The following is a 7,106-nucleotide window of genomic DNA, read 5'->3' as shown; positions in this document are numbered from 1 at the left end:
TAATCTGATCCTATATTTTCTTGGAAGCAGTAAGATCACCCAAGGCTGTCCTCTGTCATATGAAGTTCTGTTTACTTGAGGCTTAAAGGATGAATTCTGTAGGTATTTGTGCATTTAGAAAAGACCATTTCCTTGGAATAAGTGGTCTCTTATCTGAAGCGGTACCATTCATTAAAAGCTTTTTAAACCCATGTTTTACATGCATATTTAAACTTAAAATAGGTGGTTGGACATAACTTTTGATAATAACAAAGAAATTCATACCCTGAACAATCTTAACTATTAAGAAGCAAAGCGTTGACCTGAAACACATTATGTAACAGAAATCGCTGAGTGGCAACACTTAATTGAACTTATCTATGTGAATGGCAGGTATAGGACACCTAAAATAACGTGTGCAATGAAGGAGTAGCGTGTTTGGGGAAAGGGAGGACATGGGACTGAAGAAGGAAGTTTTACACGATTGTCAAATTTGTGTTATCATTTCCATTTTACTCAATGAAAACTTCTTTTCAGATTCTTCAGAATGGGATCCTACTGCTTTGAGCTTCAGTGATGACACTCGTGAAAGATCCAGGGATTGGAAAGTTGATGATCAATGTCCATTTGCATCACACTCAATGACGCAAAATCTGTCAGCATCCACAGAGTTTGGACACATGATCTTAGTAGACAAAGAAAAGACTCATATTGGAGGTGTGTTCCTATTAGGATATTATAGGCTCTGTGACTTGTGTGAATCACAGCTACCAGGAAACAGAGACAGCAAAGAACATAAAAAAAAAAAAAAAGAAAGAAAGAAAGAAACAGAAAGAGTTTAACCCTAGACCACCTCTGTGTGGCTTCACCATAGTTTTCTGACTTTCCAAAAGTCATTTTGTGGCAAAATCTACTTTATATTCACTCCATTTATTCAACAGATATCCAAACGGAATACCTTTCAGCAAGACATTTGCATTCTTCCGGTAACTACAGTCACATATACGTAAATAAGAAAGACAATGAGTTGACAGCATGATTTCCTTTAGAGTAACATTTAGCCTACACTGGGGAGTGGGCAGGGGGATTATATATAGAACGTTGGGAGCAGATTGGAAACATAGGAAGAGATCTAAAGATTGATTACTGAGAGGACACGTGGTTTCTTAGCTTTCGTTTTATAGCCCTGAGTTAATTCCCAAGTATCAGTTATAACTCTATTCAGTGTAACTGAAAAAGCACCTTCTGAAACCAAATATTAAAATATTTCTTGGATTTTCTATCGCTTTATGTACCTCAGAGTGGACTTTTCCAGCCGTAATGGATTTTGTTGAGAATTTGCTGCATTGTACTTCCTTCGCAGCTGTGTCCACATAGTCTGTCCCCTCTTATCTCGGTTCTTCCTTAAAGCCCATTGATGAATCCTCAAAGATTAAAGGAAATTTGTCAGGATAGTAGAGGAAAACATTTCAGATATGAGGAAAGGTGTACACTGACAAAGGCGTAAACAGTAACACAAATTCTGGAAACTGTGAATGATGTTGCAGTTGAATCTTAGGGTGCTGTTCAAAGGTACTCTTAGGAGGTAGACAACAGAGTACATCATGACTAGACATGTCTGTCCGGTATTTATTTGTTTTGTTCTGTTTCTGACTGTGTTTTCATTGAAGTTGGGTGAATGAATTTGTGAATGGATTTTGACATGTTTATATGCCTTCAGCTTTGTGACGTTTGTTATTTCCCAAATGGTTTGTTGAAGTTTTAGATAATCACAAGTATTTTTTAAGTCAATGTTCAGTGACAGATTAAGCTTAATTTAAAGTCTCAATTGATAACATGTTATTTTGTTTCTATAGAGACTATAGTTTTTATCTAAATGTCCTGAGTAGTTCATTTTATCTAATATATAGATTTATCCATAGAACTACATTTAAGCATGAAATCAGAGAAAGAGCAAGTGAGGCTTGATGGAAGTGAAAAGAACCACTGTCATGTATGTGAAAATTTACTTTTAAATTTCTAGAATAATGTCGTTTTTAATGCATCAATAACGTAACATGGCCCATTGAAATTAACTTTCAAGCTAGCTTTTTAAGAGTCACTAGGTCATAATTGAATATTATTTTCATCACATTTGAACTGCTTACAAAACTTTAAATATGGTTAGAATCTATAGTTACTTGGAAGTCAATTTTATTCTTGGAACTGAGGCAAAAAATAAATAAAATTCCTGAATATTGTTTCCTTCCTCGTTGTTTTAACTTCCTTACATGATAGAGAAGGTACCATCAGTTATTGAATCAGATGATTAAACAGTTGAAATGATGAACACTGTACAAATGCTGACCACTGAGTCGGACTCGTGTGAAAGGACTCATCATTCTCAGTGGTTCAAAATTTGGAGTTTTGTATGGCTGCTCACTAAGGCCGAGGTTAGAGATGGACTCTGCCTTGGGACCTCTGTGTAATTGACTTCGAAGTCTACATTGAGGTAGAGGATGGGGTCATGAAAGCAACTCACCTGCCTATTAAGAGAACCACATCCTGCACGATGAGACCTTCTGTTGTTAGGGTGCAAGCACTTTCTAGTTTTTCATTTTGGTGTAGGAAATTGGTGAATGTTACTCATTGTTTTTATCTGCTCACCTCAGTGGGTATTAGAATCAATTGGAACTGAATGCAACAGGTAACTCTATGAATGCATAACCCTTTCAGAGTATATGATTTGAATAGAAATTTAGAAATTGGCTTGTCTTTCTGCTTCATGTAAATGTGTTTGGCTCCTAATAGTTTAAAGTTTGCCTCTTCTCCAGCTATTAATCTTTAAAAATGTTGTTAGGTTCACGGTAGGTACTCACTGATTAAGATATGGTGGGGTGACATATTTTAAGGGAGGAAGCCTCTATAACATTTAGCAATCATCTACTAATTCATTTTTGGGTGTATTTAACATCTAACAAATTGTATAGTTCAAACTGGGACAAGATTAGATTGGTGGGTTCATGTTTTTCTCTTAATTTAGACTGAGGCACTTTATCTGCCACTTCCTAGTTGTAGTCCAGTAATTTGGGAGTAAGTAAACATCGATTAAGAAGTTTAACACTTAAATTTTAATTATATTCTAATTTTTCTTTGTTCATACTCGATGCTCTAGGTGGCACTAGAGCAACATGACACTCAGAGGAGACGTTCTCCAGGGCACAATGACAGAATATTACAAGATGCAATTCTGACTAATGACCTTTGCAAACAAAAGGAGAAAGAAATAGATTTTAAGAAAATGAACTCTTTATACTCTGGTTTCTCTCCAAATCGTATAAATCTTTCACCTTTTACTAAAGATTTCCGTGGAAAGAAAATGAACTCTGAGGTATTTTGTTTAGTCATTTTCAAACACATGTGTATTTGTGTGTGTATATATTTAAAAACCAACACTGTACATATGGGAAATATTGAGGATTTTGAAAGCATATGTATGTGTGTATGTGTTTGTGAGTCTGTGTGTATCTCTGTGTGCATGTGTGAAAGTGTGTGTGTGTTTTATGTGGAGTGACATTTTTGGTCCATTGCAGTAAATGAAATTCTTGATTCAAATCCGTCTATGTCCAACAGACAAGTGGTGACATTCACAGTGGCCTCATCCATAGTGAAGGCTTTGACACTTTTTGCAGGACTCTATCAGCTTTCTATAATCTCAAAACTATTGCTACTACCAACAGATGTTCCAGGTTTCGGCAGTGATTTCATCCCCTTGCTGTATTAATTAGAGAGGTTAGTTTTCATTTCCATTGAGGCTCATGTACAGCCAGGTCAGACCATATTTTACATTCATTCTCCTCCTTTTGATTAAAGGAACAATTTGCTCCAAGGAGTATCCTATTTCAGTACAATGAACTTTTGAAGAAGATTGTATGCCATGGTATATATATATATATATATATATATATATATATATATATATATATATACCATGTATGTATACTAAGTGATAATTTACTGATGAGTATTTTATTCCTAGTCAAATAGGTCACTGTATTTTCCTGTTTTATAATTATGGCTACTTTAAACATTATGAAGAGGAAATAAAATTACTGCAGCAGCAAATAATCTCATGAATTTCTAAAGCCTCTTCAATTTATATATTTACACTAGAGGAATCGCTGTGGTTTGGTGTGAGAGCATTATTGTAGGTCAGAAGTCCTGGGGGAAATCCTAAACTCACTGATCTTTTCAATTTCTCTGTTTTAGATTGTGATAACGAATGAGAAGAGCTTAGTGCAATGCCTAGATTTATCAGTTATTAGCAGATGTAATTTTCATAACTGACTATGAAAATACTGGAAAATTAGAATATCTATGGAATATATCAGAAAAAAGAATTTTAGGAAATTTAATCTGTCCGAATATAGGCAGAGTTAATACTCTTACTCTGGATTTGCTATATTTTCCAACCGGAAACTCTTTTTAAAAGTGAGATTTCTTAATCATTTATGCCTTCTCGTTTTGTATCTTTTCCAAATATGAGACTCTTAAAATTCTCTTATGATTTGAAAATTCTGTTTTCCACTCTCATGGATTCAGGCTCTTGTACTAAATTTTTGAACTTTGGAGAATTTATGCTTGTATAAAGTTGGAGGTTTGGGATATCCATTTATTTCAATCAGTGGGATATCCATTTATTGCAACCTTTCATTATATAAACATACAGGTTCCTCTTTAATTTCAGAGGATATCATGATACGTCATTTCACTGAGGGCTAGTTACAAGTCTTTTTTTCTTTTACCTAGGTTTCTGAGAGTCATGAAAAACAAAAAGATCTGTTGCATGAAATTGCCATACTAAGACTGGAAACAGATAGGGTTAAAAATGCGTATCAGGAAATGGAAAAAAAGTATTTTGAGGACATTGCAATTGTAAAAGAAAAGAATGACCCTCTTCAAAAGACAATAAAACTGAATGAGGAAACACTAATGAAAACAATATTTCAATGTAATGGACAGCTGAATGTTCTGACAGCTGAGAATAAAAGACTAACCTCTGAAACGCGGAGTGGAAAACGAAACAGAGAAAGACTGCAAACAGAAGTTGAATCCTGCCATTCTAGACTGGCTACCGCTATCCACGGTCTTGAGCAAAGTCAGAAATCTAAAAGAGGTGTACAGCTTGCTTTCCAGAGAGCAAGAGAGGAATGGTAAGTTTTACGGGACTAAGTGAATTTTGATGTGTCTAACCTTAAAGATAACAATGAGATTCTTTCTCAACAACTTTCTAAAGCTGAAAGTAAATTCAGTAGTCTAGAAACTAAGTGCCATCACACAAGAGTTGCACTTAGAGAAAGGACTTTGGTTTTAGTACGTGTTGACAGAGACCTAAGCCAAACACAGTGCCAAAAAAAGGAAATTGAACACATGTATCAAAGTGAACGAGAAAAAGTGAACATATACATCGGAAAGCTGGAATCCCTAGAGGAGAGGTGTTCTCACCTACAAAGTGAAAATACATTACTTCCACAGCAACGGGATGATGCTCGCAACAAACGTAACAATGAAAAGAGAGTAATTAGTATCCAAGACAGTTTCAGGATATCATAAAAATATTTCAATATCAAACTGAGAAACTAGATTGTATGCTGGAGGAGAGAAATAAGGTGTGACTCAATGAATGGACTCACTTAAATGAAAGACTGTGTCATCATGAAAACATGAGAGCAGAAAGAGAAGTAAGTATCCAGAAAGAAAAATAGTTTTCAAATTAACTGAAAGAAAATTCAATGTTCAGATATTTGATGATGGTGAAATGTTAAATGTAGGTGAATATTAAAAAAACATAGACTATAAATATATAGCCCTCGCTCAGGGCAACAACTTCGCGCCACCGGAGGTTCCATGGGACACTGCCATTTCCCTGATGGTGCCAGAAGTCGTGGAACTCTGGCATCCTGGGATTCCCCAGGACCCAGACCGGCATACACCCCGCCCCCCTACCGCCACCAGGTTTACCCCCAACCGCACCCCCAAGACTGGTGGAGGCCTGCACCAGCAGGCAGCCCTGGGCCTGGGAGTTGTGGGAGAACCCCGCGGCGGCGGCGGCGGCGGCGGCGGCGGCGTCCGCGGCGGAGGCAGGGGAGGGTGGCGATGTAGGCAATGGCAACCGCGTGGATGGCTCCAGGGCGGCGATGGCGGCGGCGACAATGGGGGCTTTGACGGTGGGCACTGGGGAGCGGGGAGCGCTGGCGGCGGCGGCGGTGGCGGGAGAGGGCGTGAGGGCGGTGCTGGCGCGGAGGCCGGGAGAGCAGAGGCGGGAGATTGAGGGAGTACGGCAAGGCCGGCGGCTGGGGTGGGGGCGGGGGAGAGGGCGGTGCTGGAGGCGGGGATGGGGAGAGGGGTGATGGCGGCGGCGGCAGCGGGGAGAGCAGAGGAGGCTGAATGAGGGAGTATGGCGTTGGCGGCGGCGGGGTCGCGGACGGGGGCGAGTGCAGCGCTGGCGGAGGGGGTGGGGAGCGTGGTGATGGCGGCGGCGGCGGCGGCGGCGGCGGCGCAGAAGCGGGGGCTGATCATGAGCAGCGCTGGCGGCGGCGGCGGCGAGGGAGGGTTGCGAGGTCGGCAATGGCGTCGGCGGCGGCGTTGTGTCGGCGGGGGCAGGAGGGAGGGCAGCGCTGGCGGGGGGTGTGGGAAACGCGGTGATGGCGGGGGCTTTGGTGGTGGCGGCGGGGGCCAGGGCAGCGCTGGTGGCGGCGGCGGCGGCGGCGGCGGCGGTGGCGACCGCCGCTGGGCCAAGGGATCCGGATGACGGCCTGCGGGACCGAAGAGGACGAAGAAGAGTGTGTGTGGGGGGGAGCACTGGCCGACGGGCCTGGTGTGCCGCCGGGGCTGCCAGCTTGTAGTGCCGGGTGGCTGACCGGCCTCTGGCCAGGGGGACCTTCGGCTGGCTGGGCGGCTGCAGAGGGGCAAGGGGCGGCAGGGGTTCGGAGGGAGCCACGCCGGGGCGGCGATGCAAAAGGAGAGGCGAGCAAAAGCCTACAGGTGTTCCCAGGTGGTCTCCCACCCAAGTACTAACCAGGCCCGACCCTGCTTAGCTTCCGAGTTCAGACGAGATCTGGCGCGTTCAGGGCGGTATGGCCTTAGGC

The 7,106-nt window shown here is 41.7% G+C and overlaps 1 long non-coding RNA gene, 1 other non-coding gene and 1 pseudogene across 2 annotated transcripts; 2 read left to right on the top strand and 1 right to left on the bottom strand.

Annotated features, from left to right (window-relative positions):
• The first annotated feature begins 473 nt into the window (after positions 1-473).
• On the top strand, positions 474-3,485 carry LOC148758164 (uncharacterized). Its single transcript, XR_016021635.1, has 3 exons — positions 474-696; positions 1,902-1,972; positions 3,134-3,485. It is a non-coding gene; the product is annotated as an uncharacterized LOC148758164 (long non-coding RNA).
• Positions 3,271-3,392, top strand: LOC148758165 (U5 spliceosomal RNA). The gene has a single exon (XR_016021645.1). It is a non-coding gene; the product is annotated as a U5 spliceosomal RNA (small nuclear RNA).
• A 3,501-nt stretch (positions 3,486-6,986) lies between the features above and the next one.
• On the bottom strand, positions 6,987-7,106 carry LOC148758163 (5S ribosomal RNA; annotated as a pseudogene).

Source organism: Rhinolophus sinicus, chromosome 6, assembly GCF_057876585.1.
Source record: "Rhinolophus sinicus isolate RSI-liver-muscle chromosome 6, RSI-T2T, whole genome shotgun sequence".
NCBI classification, from domain to species: Eukaryota; Metazoa; Chordata; class Mammalia; order Chiroptera; family Rhinolophidae; genus Rhinolophus; species Rhinolophus sinicus.
This window is presented reverse-complemented; position numbering and strand designations above follow the sequence as displayed.